At 45.3% G+C, this 18,865-nt stretch overlaps 1 protein-coding gene across 7 annotated transcripts in view; it reads left to right on the forward strand.

Annotated features, from left to right (window-relative positions):
* Nucleotides 1-18,865, forward strand: part of TMEM179 (transmembrane protein 179) — a 95,012-nt gene that overhangs the window by 40,835 nt on the left and 35,312 nt on the right. For 4 of the 7 annotated variants that reach the window (XM_080394269.1, XM_080394270.1, XM_080394271.1 and 1 more), the window contains one exon: nucleotides 1,752-18,865. This exon is cut by the window's right edge and continues 19,166 nt beyond it. The gene's annotated coding sequence lies outside the window, so the exon portion shown is untranslated. The other 3 variants (XM_080394267.1, XM_080394268.1, XM_080394273.1) reach the window with 1 other exon arrangement.

The raw sequence follows: 18,865 nt of genomic DNA on the forward strand, positions 1-18,865 counted from the left end.
AAAAGCACTTGGTGAGTTCAGTGCACATTTTGCATGCTTGTTATTTGGTGGAGACACAGCTGTAGCAAGAAGTCGATAGCAACTGTTTGCTTGCTGCTGCGTCTGTCTGCTGGCTGTAAAAGAGGGGATGAGCGGATTCCTGCAGGTGTCACAACAGGATGGATGGTTGTGATCCTTCTGACAGACCTCAAAAAAGCCCCAGCCAGGTCTGCAAGTTGTTTTTTCACAGCCTTATGGCAGGGCTGGTGGTCTGGCCCAGGCTCCTTCCAGCAGTGCCCATCAAGCTCCTCCACAATGCACCAGGCTCAGCCTGGGAGCCTCTGCTCCACACTTCCTGGGGTCCTTGTGGTCGAAGCTGCTTGGACCAGCCTGCATCTGCCATCGTGGTTGTCTTCAGTGTCCCCTGCACCTCGCTGTCACCTTCCAGGACACCAAATGTTCTGGCATGATATGAGAAATATCTCCATCTAAATCCAGCCCTCCTGTCAACCAGAGAGGGGAAGGATGGATGGATGCCCATGCCAGTACCCCAGGGACTCCTCAGCCAGCAGCCTTCCCAGGCAATGGGTCCTGTTTGCCCCAAGATTCCCATCCCATGGAGAAACATGGGAGAGCCACTGCCAGCATGCTGGAGGTCGTGTGAGGGCGGGTGATTTTGGCATTTGTTGGCTTCAGCAAGGAAGAGATCACAGCTTGGCTGGGGAAATTGGTGCAGGCCACCCCCATACCTAAACTGAAGGGTTAATCTGCTGCCAGGAGAGATGTGTGGGGCCAGGCACAGCATCCCCACATCTGTGGTGAGTCAGACACCCCAGAGATTCAGCTGGCAGATGATGAAAGGGAGAAGTAGGTAAGAGCAGACAAAGACACCGAGGGATCCATCTGCCAGATCAGACGAACCGGGAGGCAGCAGCGGAGGGGGTATCTGACCTCCTGGGTGGTTGATGTGCAGAGCAGTCAGGAGGGCATTCGTCATCCTGTGGCCAGGTAGAGGGGGGATGTTTGATGACTGGCAGCTGGAAAAGCAGGTAGCAGGCTGGGAGGAAGGTGCATGGTAGGACTCCACCTGGTCAGATAGCTGGATAAGCTTGCAAAGCGATGGGGAGTCCTTTAATTACGTGCTTGCTGCATCAATTAATAAAGGCAAAAGCATCGGACTGTCTAGTTTAATTGGCAGAGCCAGTGAGGAGGGCATTTGACATGGGCACCCTCAGCCCCCCGGGGGCACGCAAGCCGGAATGGCTCCGAAGCTGCAGGAGAGGAGCTGCGGCACAGCCTGCCGCTCCACGCCGGTGTGTTCCTGCACTGAAACGCAGCTCCGGTGGTGGGAGCGGCTGAGGGCCACACACCCTTGGCCGGGAGGTCTGGCCAGGCTCGCTTGAAGCTGGTGAATATGCAGAGAGTGAAATATGTGATTTAGAAATCACGGCTCCAGAAGGGAAAGGTCAGCCTTTTAACCAAACGGCATTTCTCCTTCTCTGGCAATGTAATGTGAGGCGTTAATTGTTGTATCGCTGATTTACGTATTTTCTTTGCCTCTGTGTCAGGCTTGGGGCATTCCAAGCCTCAAAGGGAAGAAAGTGTTTCTCTGTGGAGGATGCAGCCTCCAGGGTTTGTCAGTGCTCAGCAAAGTGAAGATGAGTCAGTTCTCAAACAGGTGCACATCATTTCAGGCCAGTTAGATTCCTGTGGGGATTTTCTCAATCAGACTTCAAGTGAAATATTTTCTTGCTACTTCGTTTTCTTCACAGGACGTGCTAATGATTTGCCTTGATTCTACTGGCTGTCCCTGGAGTCATTGCCTTAAGCTGCAGGAGGAAGGTCTGGTTGCTTTGTGTGTGTCTAAGCCTGTGCCTTCACCAAGCTCCCAGACAGCATGGGAGTGATGGATAATTATCTCCTTCTGTCTCTGGTAAGCAAAAAACCAGCACAACCATTTGAAGACGGTCCCAATGGCAGGAGAGGTGGGAGCTTGGTGTGGGAGTTAGGGTGACTGGAGGGGCCGGGAGGAAAGCAGGGGCTGAGTGAAGGATTGCCCTTCAGACAGAGCTGGCCTGGACACGGCAGTGGGGTTAAGCAGCAAGCCTGGCATCAAGGTATAAATAACCATCAGGACGTCATCCCAGAGAAGTGACAAATAGAGGAATATGTCTTTCTGGAGCCTCTGACTACATGGAAAGTGAATTAAATCAGAGTGCAAGAAGCTACTAGCCCTGCCTGGTGTTCAGTGGGGATGGGGAGGTATACATGAGCCTGGGGGGCTAGGAAGGAGGCTGAGATACTTCCTTCATCCCAGGATCATGAAGTTTAACTAGAAAAAGTCCTTCCAAAATTTTGCAGAGTTGAAGTCCACTAGTGATTTCTACCTCTTTGGTGATACTTTCACTCTGCCACTTTGGATAAATTACTATCAAAAGATTATGTCAGTGGAAATTTTCAGCCTGTGTAGAAATGCTCATTGCGGAAGAACAATGAGAAAACTGCTTTGGCTGTGCTGATCATTGTGCACCTAAAATTATGCAGAACTCTAAAGGATCTGTCTAGCCATGATCTCATCTGACAATGGGGTTTTGGCAACAGTAACAGTTTATCTCAACTCTGGGACTTTATTCTCAGCTGCTTTGCATACATTATATTTGATAGTACCAGAGCAAAAGGAGTGTAAATTGCAGCTTTGTCCACTTGAGAAGGGCTAGTTGCCCATTTCATGTAGATTTAAAATGATGGTGTGCAATGCAGCACAAGGGAGGATGCTCTGAAAACCCCTAACCCCAAGAAGTAGATCTTTTTAAGCAAGAAAGTGAAAATAAAAGTGTATTTTCTAAGTGCTGAGACTTCTTAGGAGAACAAACAGTAGGAGCAGTGGATGGGAGGCATCTCACTTCAGTGGGAGTGAGGCTGGTGCTAGCTGCTCTGAAAAATCCTGACCAAAGAAAATGGGCACCTCAACACCCCCCCTGCAACAGGAGCCAGGGTTTCTTTCTCCTGTACAGATGTTCATGCAAAATAGAGAAAAAAAAAAAAACAGGTTTGAAGATGGAATCTGCATCTACAGCTCCAGAAGGGGACGTTCCTGTGCTTGGGGCAGGGTTGTTATGACTCTCCGTTCAGCCTGGCCACTGTATGCCCCAGTGCAGGATGTGCTGCCAGCACAGCAGCATCCGACTGGGGCTAAGGGAGACTGTGGTGACATCTCAGCATCTCCAGGCACAGAAAAAGGCATGAGGTTCTGCAAGGTGTCACAGGAACCTGGTAGATGAAATGTCCATTTCCTACCCCCCTCCCCTAGGTATTGAGCTTGCCGGTTTGTGTACAAAAAGAAGAAGAAAATACCAAAATTTGCCAGTCGTTTCGTTTGCATAAACTTTCTAGCTCTGCCTGGAGCCAACTCAATCCAACCCATTGTGTTGTGTGGCTTTTCCAGAGGGTGCTCAGCTGCTGCTGGGGTGACAAGTGTCCTTGCTGGGGTAGGCTGGGGATGGTGGGGAGGGCTGCTGCAGGGAGCACCATGCAGCATGAAGCTCTTAGGTAACCACAGCACACAGTCCCCGTCTCGCATCTGCATAATCCATCACTTTTAAAGACATTTCCTTATATGGGTTAATATAAAATGTTGTTCATTGTGTCAGCCAGCAGGAGGTTTCATAGGTCCTTTAGGCAACTTAAACAGTGATTAATCAAAAAAAGCCTCCACCTTCTTCATGCTGTTAATGCTGTTGTTAGGTTGCAGGCAGCATAATTTATGGCATTTCCTGATCCTGTTAGCTAGGATGTCTGATTGATTTTGGCTCTGGGATTAAGTCAGCAAAAGAAATTTGACTTCCACAAGCAAGTGATATATATCACCCACCCGAGTGCAGGAGGGACAGAACACTATCTTTCTGCCAACGTTTTTATTGTGTCCTCGGCTATAGCCAGAAGGTGGCATTATGTACTCATTTTATTACTGCTGCTGGCTGGGGACCGAAGGGGTTTTAAAGCCCAGGACATGGTCAGCTTCTTGATCTTGACCCGCAAGGGAGAGTGCTAGCGTATCATGCTGGAGACCCTGCCCTGCTTCCCGACATGGACCACAGTATGCGAGCTGCCACATTTCTTATTCTTTTTGCTCCCAGATAATTCAGAAAATGACATATCAATGACTTGATTATTAGCCAGGATTTTGCTTTATACACGTTGTTCATTCTTGGTACTCAAGTGGCTTTTTGATGCTCCTGTTTCATTTTGTCCTGCTGCTTATATCTTGTCTGTGCTTCTCAGGGCCAGAGAGCAAAGTTTGGTGATAATACAGATTTTGCAGTTCTTCCCAGCCTTTCCTTTGTATAGAGACCTCTTCTTTCATTTTTCTTCTTTTCCTTATTATGGAATCTTTTATTAAACAGGCAAAAAATCATTTAGTAGCTATGGGAACTGGTCAGCTGATGAAACAATCTTGTCTAAGTGGGTTTGTATCACGTAGTTTGAGCCACTCTCAGGTACACAGGTATAACATGAACATCTTAATCTAGTAGCGTGGCATTAGGTCGTGTTACACGGGGTCCTTACTGGGGGAGGCCTGGCAGCACTCGTGCTGCTCTCCGTGGGTGCAAACAAAGCACGGCCATGCACAGCACTGCGCTCCTGCCCAGTTCTGCAGCAGTCGCCTCCGGTCCTTCATTTTGGGTAGCAACGTGCAGTTGCAGACTGAAGAGCTCTGTTTGCTCTGTTTCTGCAGGATGATAGGAAAGGGGAAAGTCACACAGACCTCAGGCTGCTGCAACCGATTCAGCCTTTTGATGGAAAGTTCAAGAGCAAGTTGGTGTTCCATCTTGGCCCTGCAGGCCATAAGGAAAGGCATCTCCATGGCACAGCTGGAAGTGTGGCTGCAGCCTGGATGAATACAGCAGAGACCTGGATCTGAAACTGTCGGGTGGATGCCATCAAGAGGTGACTGTAACCCTAAGATGCTGCAGTTCATATTCTTGCTCCATTAACTCTGACAACAGACTTCTGAGTCCAGAGTTTTTCTAAACCCAGCTTATAAATCACTCTGGTAAAAATTCACTGGGATTTACTTGTGCATAGCACAGAGGTCTGCAAATAACATTAACCCATTGTGCAAGGACTGCGGGTAGTGTGAAGCAGATGCTGGACACTTAGTGTCAAACCACTCAAATTTTGGGCTGGGTTTGTGGAAACGTGACAGCTGATATTGCATGTCTTGAGCTCTGGATATTCAGCTACTCCCCAGCTAGACCAAGACAGCTGAGAGGTCAGAACCAGTGCGATGAGACCAGCCCCAGCCTGGAAGCTGTTACAGGCACATCAGTGCTGGACTATGAATGAACCATCCAGTTTTCTTCCCAGCAATTAGTGATGCTCAACAGCTTCCAGTCTCCAGCTGGGTTATACCTGCCTGCTCAGCGTGGTGGAGCTTAGTAGGGTTTGTACCCAAAGATTTACTCTGCCCTGGAAAAAGATCTGTTTTCTAGAAGCTACCAAATACTCTTCAGTTCTTTGTGAAAATATGAGCCTTTAAAAGTAGCTCAGCTGGTCACCCAGGAAGAGACCCCCTTGCAATCACAAACTGTTTTTCAAAATCTTGACCTTAATCTCTGAAAGGATGCTACCTTCTGCATAAGTCAAGCAATTTTATCAGATATATGTAACGTGAAGCCATGCCTTTGACATTCTCTGACGTGTACAAGCTTTTTGCAGCACCTGTGTGTCAGAGCCATAGCGGCTCTGCAAGAGTGCCCAGGGTCACCTCCCACCCTGCGTATCAGCAGCAAGATTGGGAGCTCAGTTCTGGTGGCAGGACCTTTATCAGTGGTGATGAATGGCAGAGGGGATTTTCATCTCTTTGATTAATTTTGCAGGGCTGACAGTTAGAAAGATCACATCTTTACTCCCACACCAGGAGGTTTGAGTAAGGGAGTCCTTGGGAGGTCTGGCTGCATTGACTTTACTTCTGCAATGCCCAAACCTAGAGCTCTTGCAGCTCCTGCGTGCCTGAGGGTGCGAAGTGGGCACCTAGCTAAGGTGGCAGGCTTGGGGCAACCACACTGGTGCTGTCAGGCTGGAAAGAGAAACACTGATGGATCTGAAGTCATCTCTTTTCCTTCAGTGGGATGTTTGGAAGGAAAAGAAAGGCAGGATGAATTTGACTTCTCTTTTGCTAGGTATTTACTGATTTGAGAGATGGAGGTTTGTGACCCAGGAGCTGCTGCAGCTTTGCCGTGGTTGGGGAGGAGGGAGGCAAATTGCAGCATCTGGAGAGTGCCACGAGAGTGGCAGAGGGCATAAACCTGGCATGAAGTAGAGAAATGGCTGGATAAAGCCTCAAAGTCAGAGTTTTAAGCAGACATATGAGCTCCTTTTTTTTGCTCCTCACATGCTCCTTGCTGCTGTGGTTCTCATATTCTCCCTGCCTTTTCCCCCAGCACCTGCTCCTGAGCATCTCTGTCCTCAATGACTCAGGTCCCCTATACAGGGCATTTCCTTGCTTACCCTTTTGCCAAAAGCAGTTATTCCTCACTCAGCTCGTTCCTTTCTCACCCTCGTGCCCTCCTCTACAGCTGTAATAAGGAGCTGGCTATCTCCTCTTGAGATACCTACCTGGGGTCCATATCTCAACATTTTTAATTAGGGCAATGCAAATCTAATTTTGCTCCACTGCTCAAAAGAAACTAGTTCTTCCCTCCCCTTAGGGCACTGTGATCTTCTTCCTTGTGCTTTAAGGGCATAATATATGAATAGTATGTGGTATTTCAGTTGGGACCATGAACTCAACAGGTGAAGGAGCCTCCAGTAGTTCCACACAGAATATTTTTCTCTTTATGGCAAAACAATCATCTTAACTAGGTTACAGACAGTGTAGCATGATAAGCAAAAGGAAGGGTTATTACGATTATTTCCCAGTCCCATGGCATGCTGGGGGCTCCGTATGGGACTTCAGACACTGAGTGAGCTTGCACTTCATTTCTTAGTCTGGGGAGTCCCAGGTACAAATCCTAAAGAGGGCAGCAGAATCAAACCCAGACCTCTTGCCTATGGCTGGCTGAAGCAATGTTGGTGCTGCTAATTGAATGTGCTTTATGTATGAGTGCAGTTCAGTACATACATCCAGAACATGCTGTGTATCATTTGGTGATATACAAACCAACTGGGATAATTTACAATGGTGATTTTTCCACTGACGGGTAAATTAATGTTCTCTATTATAGGCATTTAATCAATGCCAGCTCCCTAAGTCTCTAAACAGGCCACCAAGATAGAAGATTGATTGGTCTGAATGCATCATATATAAAAAAGGAATACTTCATAAGAACATAAATGACGTGTTTGTTCCCCAAAGTCACAAAGACAGGTCTGTGGTAAGGAGGAGTGTTCACAGTCTCCTACTGAGACACAGCGAAGGGACAAGGCTTGGATTTGTTGTGGGGTTTTTGTACTGGTTTCAGTTCGTTTTTTCCCAAGGCAAGAAGACTGACATGACCTAGAGATGAGGAGGAAGATCCTTCTAGCTCTGCATGTGGGCATGGTTATTTGTGTGGAGGGGATCCTGGTGATCCCTGCACTGCCTGTGTGGCTTATGGAGAAGCTGCTCCCACACTGTGCCTCACAGCAAAATTAGCAGATCATCACAGAGCTCTGAAATTTGCCTTTGTACTTACACAAGTGGCCACAACTCTAAAGATGCCAATCTCCCCCCCCACCCCCTTTGCTGATTTTATTTCTCTTTTTCATGTAGAACAATACGGTGATTTGCTGCTTGGCACAGCCAGGAGGCCAAACCTCCTTTCCAGGGTTTAGGCACCCAGGGGCTGTTGGTGGAAGGGATTTGCTGGGGCCATGGGAAGCCAGGGTCTCGTCGAGTGTCCGTGTGCTCTTAACTGGGACAAATGCAAAGTAAAACATACTAAGGCAAGTACCCCTGAAAGAGGTATGAACTGGCTCATTTTCTCTCATGTGAGCGATGTGTTAAAGCACACGGGGGGGGTGGTGGTGGTGAGGTCACTGCAGTGCTTCCTGGCCTTTGCAAAGCCATTGGGCTGAGCAGTGATTTGATTTTGGAACAGGCTCATCTTCCTAAATCAAGGCGGTAAAGTATACCTTTTATCATTATGGCTAAACACACCTCTAGCTGCACAAATCAAAGGGGGACACAGAAAGTGATGGTCACTCTGCCAGGATCCTGAACCCATACTGCCTGTGAAGGCACTGAGGCCAGGGAGGCTCAGGCACTTAACCTTATTCATGCTTAAAATAGGATTTAAGTGTCCACGTGCCTCAGAAGTTTATTTCCTTTGGCTTCTCTCAGGTCTGTGAGATTGTGATTAGGAAATCAGGCTGACTTCACAGCTGGAAAGATTGTCACTGTATTCCTCCACACGGGATGGCCAGAGCCACTCTTGGTTTCTGCTGGTGGAAAGCCACAGAGCTCAATAAATAAGACCTGGTGCCTTGAAACTTCGTTGCTTTACACCTGCAGAGTATCTTATGTATGCTACTGAAATTAAGGAGAAAACAGGAGTTTGTGGTAGTGTTTCTGGTGTAGCAGGGAAGTAGTAGCATCCTTTTAATATATTCTGACTTTGTACAGCGTTCCTGAGTTCAGTCCAGGGATCAGTGCAGGTTTTTATCCTTAGTCCTGAAATCCTCTGCTTTGTGAGCTGGTTTATCTTCCCAATAAGGCACACGAGGGTATTGTTTACAGCCCAGTAAATTCGTACCTTGCACATTTGGTGGCACATGGCCTTCGGGCTCCTGTTTAACAACACACAAGCGTGGCTCGCTGCACTGTAACTCAAGCTCTGTCACAGCTCCTGGCTTAATTACAGAGCGCCAAGGATGTGAAATAACGAAAATAATTACTGTAATAAACTAATGAAATAAAATATATTTTGCTGAAATTAAAGAAGTCTCTGTCCGGGCTGGAAGGTTCCAACATTAACCTGTGTGTGGGGACTAATTATGGTCTGACGTACGTGACAGTAATGATTACTTCTGCTGGACTGCTCCGCTTCCAAGATCAGGTCTTAGTTGTATGGGAAATATGTCCTTATGTTTGCATAGCACTTCCAACAGATTTATTTGTCACTGTGAAAAACTGAAGTGTATCCCTCCATTCCACACTGCTGTGGGCTATTTTCCCAGTTTACCGTGAGCTAGACCTGGGAAAGAGCAGAGGCTACATGCAAACTCGCTTGCTGCATGGGTATCACCACTCCAGTACCTTCAGGGCTGACTCATCCTCTTCTGTTGTTTTCTTGAAACGAGCCATGGGATGAGATCTTTGGAGCTGAGCTTTGTGGTGATGGTGACCATGGGGCACCTATGGGACCAGCTCCCAAAGTCACTTGTAGCACATCATCACTGTCACTGTAAGGCCATAGGAGGAGGTCTGTGCAGAGAACTGTATCATCTACCTCGCAATAAGGACCTTTTCTTGTAGCACCCACATGGAGCAGGTGAATTGTGCTACCATTGCTGTGCTGCAGGCCTGTGCTGCCTTTGCTATAGCACAAACATGACCGGGTGATATTCAGGTGTGTTTGGGGATGGTGATAATTTCTGTATGTAAATACTGAAGTGCAATTCCCTTCTGTTTTTCAGTTCCCTGTGTTTTGAAGGGGACACCTACGTGAGTTGCTTTGTTCCACATCCCACAACCCTGCAAAGGCTGGAAAGTTGGCAAAAGGAGTGATGAATGTGCCTCTGTATGCAAAGATAACATGGGCCCACAGGCACCTGAAACAGGTAAAGTTTTAATTCACCTGGTTGGTTTTTTTTTTGGTGGTGAAATGCAGGTTTTAATATATCAGCCACATGTATTTGACTCCTAAAATTAGCATTTAGGCTTCTGAAATTGGCCCCCCTTTTTTTTTGTTTTTTTCATTGGAGGAACCAACCATGACGTTTGGTGCCTCTTTTGCATCAGTTGGATGCATATCAAATGCTATGAGGACAGCAGTTTTCATTGACAATGCAGTCAGACAGGGTCAGATTTGCCTTGTTGACAGAAGCCAAGATGTTTGGGGAAACAAAACCACCAGTTGTCAAGGCACTGGCAGTCTCCGTCCAAGAGACTTGTCATGAAGAAGCATAAATTAGATCTGTAATATGAAAATCATGTCTTTATAAGCAAACTTAGAAGTGATGGAAGCATCAACCCATTTGCTAAAGTTCCATTTGGAGCAATATCCCCATGACTCACCAGTGGCAATCCCAAAGTATAAAGCAGTGTGGGAACAGGCAGCACCACAGGACAGTGTCCTCAACTAGCAAAACACCAAGACTAGAAATTTTCTTGTTGTCTGCTCATCTGACAGCCTTGCTACAACAGCACTTGGTAATTTTTAATACCGCTTTTCACAGAGATTAAATCTTTTTCTTTAGGATTTTTGTGTTTTACAGGATTACACATCATCCCAATTGTCAGACAGGGCCCAGTTCGCCCATCACAGAAGGAACTTCTGCTTCTCCCTCTAGTGTTATCTGCCCATGAAATGGCATCTGGCCATAGCAGCTACTCACTAATCTGTGAAACTAAGAATGAGAATTGTGTTTAATGGCCCTCTTAAGTAATGCATGTACGCAGGATTTCACACGTTTCTGGCCTTACCACTGATTGTGGGCTGCCATGCAGATAACTGCAATTTGCAAAAATGCACAATTGTGATTAGGATTGACTCTTGCTATTATCCATGTTTGTGTGTCGTTTACAGTGAGAGCGAAGTTTTAAAGATAATTAAGAGAAAAGTGTCACAGTTTTGGCCTGCTCTCATTCTTAACCTTTGAAGTTAAAATAAGTTGTAGCCACCAAATGTTACACCCAGGTCTCAGCATAGGACTGGGCTCATTAGAAAACAGGTGTCTGACAGCACTACTGCCCTCGTAAACTCGAATTTCTTGAAATTCTCGAAAACGAGAATATTTCTGCTAAACCTAGACAGGGACCAGCCGAATTCTGTCTTCTTCAGACAGTCCTGTGCCTGATTTCCATCCCTGCTCACATGCATCCCCCGAGCACCTGCAGCCGTGGGTCTTCATTGCAAAATAAACCCAGTTGTAGGTTTGTGCTAAACACAACTTCTGTTACAGGCCGAGTGGACACCGGTTCATTAAGCAGAGAGTACGGGAGTGCAGTGGCTCACTTTCCACCCAGGTTAACCAAGACCCATTGAAAGGAAAGTTCTTGTACTTCACAGTCTTTAGAGCTTTTATGGAGTCTCCACATCAGTTATGTGTCCTTCCTGGGTTCACTCCAGCAGAGGGGTTCAGCCTGGATCCTTCCTGAAGCTGCCAATAGCATTAAACCATGGAATACGAAAAACGCCCCTTGGGGACCACAAGTGCCTCCTCACATGTCACCTTGTGGGAGATAGCCCTGGTACAGCTGTGTCCAGCTGTGTGTTCTCCGAGGAGACACTGAAGGAGTTGTCCAGGTGTAGCTGGCAGCATTTACTCAAAGCTACAGATTGTCCTGTAGGGTCATATTAGAGACTGGCACTTGCCTTTGCACAGATAACAAGAAATTTCATGTTTAGGATTATCAGATTTTCCAGCTACTCTGCAGAAACAGCTGTCAGCAAATCTGTGACAGCAGATGTCGGGATGTTTGTCAGTGTACCGCGTGCTGATCTGCTGCTCTGCCCTTCCCAGTTAGACAGTCATTTTTTGCTATCAGAGGAGGAAGCTCAGACAAATCCTGTTATAAGAACGCACAGCAGAGCTGCCTGGGTCCTTCCAGAGTAAGGAGCCTTAGGCAGGTGCTCCCTTTTCCAGTCAATTGACCTTATTTAAAGAGTCCTGTCAAGACAATAATCTTGTGCTTTGCTCTCCCATTTCTCTGTGGGCATTGTCAGGGTGGATGGTCTCAGAAGAGCAGGGAAGAAACCTGTGGGGACAGGGACTGTTTGCAGGTGACAGCAAAAGCAACACACCGCCTGAGCTGCACTCCACCAATCTTCAGCTACCTGGGCCTTGTCCAGCTTGCAGTCAAATTGCTGTAAATTGCAGCGCACCTTGCAAGTACCATCTCCTTTGTGAGATGTATGTTGTGCCTTTGGGTGTATGTGAAAGGATCCACCAGCCAACCCATGGGGCTAGCTGCTAATGAAATACAGACTCATGCTGTCCTTTGACATCCCAGCTGGAGCTTTAAAGATGGCATTTTGTAGTGCTCAGCCAGTAAAACTCAAACTCAGAAGCATCACCTAACGTAGCTGTTTCATACTCCTCTCTCTCAGCAGCAGCGCTGGTTTGAGCAGATGTCCCAGCTCAGTCTTTGAAAATTAAAAACTCCGAAGTCCCCACCTTGAACTGTGTCTTCCCTCTTCATGATCTGGACGCACACAGAGCTGGTTTGGCTAAGAGAAACTTGCTGGCTGAACTGCTGCTGGTGCTCTTGGGGACTATGGCATGATGTCCCCTTGTTTCTCTGTTAGATGAATGCAGCTCCTGAGTGAACCTGTACACGGACAAATCCAATAAGTGATTTCTGTGTGTTTACCTGTAACTGCATCATTGGTCTAAATTTCAAAATAGAGTCACAGAGTTTGTACAGTATGGCAAACCTCCTTAGAAATCTCAGATGACTTTTTATCTCTTTTTTTTTTTTTTTAAATAAAATCCAAAACTAGTGGAAAGAAAAATAATTGTGTATTTTCACCCAGATTAATGTCCTGTATTATGGGAAACCCAACCATTACAGAATGGAGCTTACAGATGTGAAATTAGAAGGAAAAATGAGGCTTGTTTCCTGGATTTGCTCTGTCCAATAAAGACTCATGGAAGAAGCTGCCTCCCATCTGGCTTGCAATGTCTGTGTCTACCTCAGAGCTGGTCATGCAAGGTCCCTGCTACAGTGAGTGGAAAGAAAGCATTTAAGGCCATGGTTCATCTCATCTCTTTAGAATGAGGTGAATGATGCATTGGAAGTGCTTCTGGCCCTGTAGACAGCACCAAGGTGACTTGCTTAGTCACATTGCTGACTTCTTTTGGTAAGAAAAATCCTGCCTGTGATGATGATGTAACTGGGTTTAGAAAAATACTGTAGAAACCCACAAAACAGAGAAGGAAAGGCTGTATTTATATTGCACTGCATTTTGCACTCAGTTATTATTAAAGGAACATGCACGCTGTTAAAAGCAGGCCAAGTGTCTCCATAGAATCTTCTGTGGGAGCTGACAGGAAAGGTCTACAAAGGAGCATTTCATAACGTCTGGTGAGGATGCTGTGCAAACCCATTGTTTGCCTTGATCTGGAAAGAACTGCCCCTGGAGAGGAAGAGGAGGAAGCAAGACACAATAACCATGGTTTTTGAGAAACTTCACAGGGAAATGAAACCATAACAGAGTAGAAGATCAACAATTCCAGGTAAACAGCGTGCTGATATGTTGATTTTACACGGATGGGAATTTTCCTTATATTATTAAACTCCCATGGCTAATGCTGTGGTTGGTGTTCTCCTTTCAAAACAAGTTAAAGATTAATTGCAGTGTCTGTGGAAGGGATTGATAAGAATACCCATATTTAATATATATATATATATATATATATATATGTAATGATGACATTCTGGATAGAAAGTTCACTTCTTTTCTATTTCCATGTGAAAATACACCAACATGTCTCTTTTGTTTCAGCAACACCTGGGATAAGTCTATACCACAAAGCAAAGCTGTGGCCATCCTAGAATGAACTCCTTTGCACATGCTCGTTGTGGTAACAACTGCATTTCTGCTGACTCTCGCAGTTTGCATTGATTCAAAAAGTTTTCAGCTCCAGTGGAAAAAACTCCCTAGTTTCAGCTTCCATCCCCTTCTTTTCTTGTGACTATTGTGACCAAACTGGTGATTTTCTGCTTGGTTTCTACCCTGATAGAATTTGGGTTTAGAAAAACGGTTTTGCTGAGGCCATAACCAGATGTTGTTCTGCTAAAGCCTGGGTGCTCACAGTCCTTGTGATCCTGATGACCTCCTGTGTCAGAGATGGTCACTGAGTCACAATCCCAGCTCTCTTTAACAGAAGCTGTGAGCCTGCAACAAATGATGATCACAACTCATAAATGCAGAGAGCTCATAAAATCGCAGCTAGAATTTGTAAATTGGCCGTAGGTGGTCCCCAAACTGTTGGAATGTGCCGGTCTGTCTGCCTTTGGGGATGCACTCCCTGGCCCTCTCTCTCTCTCCCTGAACCAAGTGCTGGCCTGACAATCGCTTCTGTCAAGGTCCACAATGCAGCACTTTACACTGAGATTTGGGTTATTTCATTCTGGTAAGCTCGCTGCTCTCTCTAGCACAGAATGTGAGATTACCCTGAAGAATAAAATAAAGGAATTAATTGACATTTTAATTAATTACAACTTTTAATTAATATTCACCAGGGTGACAAGTGTTCTGGAATGCAAAACAGGAGTAATTCCTGAGGAAAAAAGGGAAGGGCCCTGCAGTTTGTGTTCAGGTTAAATGAAGACCTTGTAGCTGAATATATGATTGTATCAGGTATCTGCTGACTCTGTTCAAGGCCTGAAACTTTCCCACATTTTGAAACAGCATGGACAGTTCTTTATTAACAATATCAGGGACTGTGGGCAGGGCTTGGAGGCAAAGTACACTGACTGAGTAGAAAGCACAGTCCATAACCTAAGCAATGTTGAAAAACCTTGGTTGAGCTCAGGCACCGTACCACAGAGAGAGGTCATGGGATGGACATGACAGGGGCCATCTTCTTCTACTCTTTGCAGCCTGCCTTCTCCCGTGGGCTGGAAGAACCCAGGTAGGAGCACACAGGAGATCTGCAGCCTGTTTGTGGCTCCACAGGAGCTGAGGGACTCCCCACAGCCACCCACTGCCCGTCCTCACTATGAAATACTGAGTGAGGCTGTTGTGAAGTGTTGCATGGATGCACTGTATTTTATTTGCATAGTGGGGATCCCTTGCCTGAATTGCTATAAAAACTGTCCTGTGATTCTCTCCCAGGCGTGAACTATAGCTCTTTGACATGCCTATGAAAGATGAGCTCCTTTTACTCACTGGTGATAAAGAGCAAAAGGGAAGGGGAAATTCTCCCTGTATATAATTTAGTATTCACTTCATACTGCAGTTTATATGTTAGCAATAATCCACTGATTGCAAGTAATAGTTGGTGCTTACAGGCTGTGATCCTGACGAATGGGGCAGGGCTGTACTACGGGAGTGATCAGCTGTTTGGCAGAAGTAAGAAATCATTTTTTTTTTTCTGCATTTAAACAACTGTATCTGTTTGTGGAAAGAGGTGAACTAAGAGCAGTGGAGAGTTCCCTGTCCTGCCTTTCCCGCATGAAAATTTGTATCTTCTGCTGTGATAACTACTAAAATGGAGTAGCGCCAAACATTGTCTTACCTCCAAAAAATAGTTTATAGCTTGTTTGACTTTGGAGTAGATTTGAAAGGATGAAGGTGGAAGAGAGTCTGCATCCCTTGACTGTTCTCTAAAACGTAGAAATTTCCCTTCCCCAACAAAGACTGTGATCACACAACACAGTCAGGCTGACCCAATATTGATTTTCACTCAAAAAAGAGCTCTTCATTCTTCCTCTCTTCCTTTCCTCCTCGCCCCCACCTGCACTCCAGCAGCAGCCCCTGGTCACCTGACTGACCTTTGCATGAGCCAATGCAACTGTTTTGCTGTGTCAGTTATCCGCCAGGTTGGTGAGTTCAATCGGTTCAGCAAGGACCACCAAGCCCACCCCAGAGAAACAGAAGCATACAGCTATATACCGGGGGGAAACGCAAGCAGGGAGGCTGGAGGGACAAGGACCAACCTCTCTCAATGCAGCGACCATGTGACTGGCTCAACTATGTGATCCAAAGGTCTTTATTAACAATATCATAACGAAATGGGGAATGTTTCATTTCTCAGACAACTTTCTGATAGCACAATAGTTGGGGTACTCCTTTACCAGTTCAGAAGAAGCATTACCATCTTGGATGGTGTTTTCAGCTGTTGGGGTGCCACCTCGCAAAAATTTGACCATTATCCTGTAATCCTTCCTCAGGCAAAGCTCTCTGGGGCTGCACGTGATCTGCTGCAACACCGGAGCGGCCCATGGCAGAGACTGGACCTGCTCCTTTGGACATCGTTATTCAGTTATTTTATTGATGGTGGTGATAGTTTCCAAGCTGCCCATGGCTTTTCCCGATCCTTTGGTGACCTCCAGGTGATAAGAAGAGTTTTTGACAAGAGTTAGGCCTACATTAATATGCTTTGGAAGTGGTCTGAAGGAAGCTGGGGCCCCTTCTTGGGCCTCCCTGCTGATATTGGTTGTGTGATGTCACCACAGCAAAGGAAGAATAGATGGAGTTAGATTTATCTGTCCATCTGGCAGCTACGCTGTAGGTTATGCTCTGAGGCACAGAAGACTTGTTGACTCCTGCACCATGGAAAAAGATGAAGCTGAAATCACTCAGGAGGTCAATGGGGAAAACAGTCACCAGATCTGATCTTGTGGCCACTCCAACACTCCAGAAGTCAAGAAAACCAACTGACTTCAGGATGAAAATACAGATCCCTCTGTGCATCAGCTATGCAGAATCGGACTCTAAATAGCAAAGGAGTTTACTGCAATCCCATCTTTGCCAATTAAGTGTCTTCTGCTTCTAAATCAAAGGAAGCTTCAATGTTAATTTTAAAATATTGCTGGCATTTATCACAGTAATTACTTTAGCCATGTAAAACTCCAGACACCATAGTGTTGATACTATAGATTAAATGCTCCCAAGGTATGTATTACTGATGCTAGAAAACACATGCGGACAAGGATATTCTTCTTTAAGCTCAGCATTTGTTGGGCTCATGCAAAACCATTTGAGCACACCGTTGCCTCATCAGATTTCTGAAAATGACTGATGTTCCTTGTCAAAAGCCATCCATCTTTATCAGTGACTATATTTTCGAGGAGCAAAAGAAGCATACCTGGGCAAACACACTCACTAAATGTAATATGAAAACACGCTTAATAATGTTCAATTAATGACTTTTAAAGGTGGGAAAAATTTATTTTTGAGACTTTGAATTTCTGTGGTCTTCAGTTTCCAAATTCTCAGTCCCTGAAAATCAGATCTCTTTGATCTCTTAAAGATAGTGTGGGTACACAACCCACAAATGAATCATTCCAAATTACTAATCAGCTTAGAAAGAATTCATCTTAATCTACCACTGTGGACCTCTGCACCCAAAAGCGATGCAAGGTGCCTGTTTAGACAGGAAAAAAACAGAGTCATTACCAGACACCCTTCCCTAGTATGAACAGGCTTGTGCAGACAGGTGTGGGAAGGTGCACAGGGTAAGCATTTAGGGACATCAGAAATAAGCTAGAAACTGATAAGATAAACTGTGAGGTACTTGAAACCAGAAATTATATGTTGGCCAAGTTTACACCCACATAAAGGTGACCATTCATGTAATCATCTGCTGACAATATTATTTATATATACTGATTATAGGCACTCCTGACTGAAAATATGTGCTGCACTCCTGTGACCGTTAGTAAAAGGAAACGTCTCCAACGAAGGTAGAGATATTTCTGTTTAGATTTGGATTAGTCTTTTCCTGCAGACAGCTTGCCCCATCACCTGGCTGATGGTGCTGACACAAGGCTCCTTGGGCTTATGCTTTCTGTGGGTTTGCCTGTTTACAGGAGGAGGCTGTATAGAGCCTGCATACAGCAGGATGTGGCTGCGCTGTTGGAAGCAGCAATGTACATATATAGTGATGTGTATTGCGTAAAATGCACATTTATCACTCCATTGCTCTTTATTAATAGGAGGAAAGATACTAAAAAATAACTCAACCCCAAGACACAGAATGGAGATAAAGCTGTTTTATAGCATCTGAAAGCATGTGGAAAAATTGTTGCATAGCTGGAACTTATTTGGCACTAGGGAAACTATTTGTTGAGCTGCCAGTAAAACTGTAGAAGAGGAAATACTTAGAGGAAGGCATCCAAACAAGCACTGAGCTTCCTTCCCATGAAAATCAAGGTCAAACAGAGCACTTGAAATCATTAGGAACATGTGAAAAACGAGCCCATACTGTCGCTGGGAATGACTTGGACAACAGTTGGAAATACAACAAGTTTGTAAGGACCCAATAGCTTCCTACCACCCAGGAACTGCTCAGAATTTATTTCTTGAGCATACTCACTGGCATAGCTTGGGCAGAGCTACTGAAATTCAGTTTGTGTGGCCTGAAGGTTGAGCTCTGTCCGTAATGCCATCACTCTTGCTCATGTTTAACGCAAGGGGAGATTTAATTGCTCGTTAACTTCCATCCAGGAGATGTGGCTGCATGTTCTGGCACAAACTTGGCCGGCTTCTGCAATGCAATGCTTCAAAAAGCTGTATGGTTATTCTGACTTCTTAGAGGGGTACATATTTTGTTGCAGAAAACTGCATCTGATTTGCTTTCATATGGAAGCATTGGCTTAACATTAGTATTTTTTGTCCTGTGGTCACAGTGGCATTGTCCTAAACATATGTACAAGTATTGTTGCTTATAATCCTTACATAGAAAATATTCAGTGGCAGTAAGAAATTACAGGCAGCCAGCACACTAGAAAATTTATTATTGTAAGCTGTTTTTGATTTTAACTGAAGCTACACTGGCTTTTTCTGGATGATGAACAGAAACAAAAAAAAAACCATATATTTTTACGTTATTTAAAACCTTCTTTTACTTTGCATTGCATTTCATACAAGAGAAAGAAAGGGGTTATTTTTGTTTCCAAAGTGGAATATATCCATATCCATTTTGCTCTGTTTCCATCCGCTGTAACTAAGAGTCTTCCATGATCATCTTTCGCAGCCAGTATGTTGCTGGTTGTTTAAGAACTTGTGGT

Source organism: Falco punctatus (assembly GCF_963210335.1).
Source record: "Falco punctatus genome assembly, chromosome: 7".
In the NCBI taxonomy this organism is placed as follows: Eukaryota; Metazoa; Chordata; class Aves; order Falconiformes; family Falconidae; genus Falco; species Falco punctatus.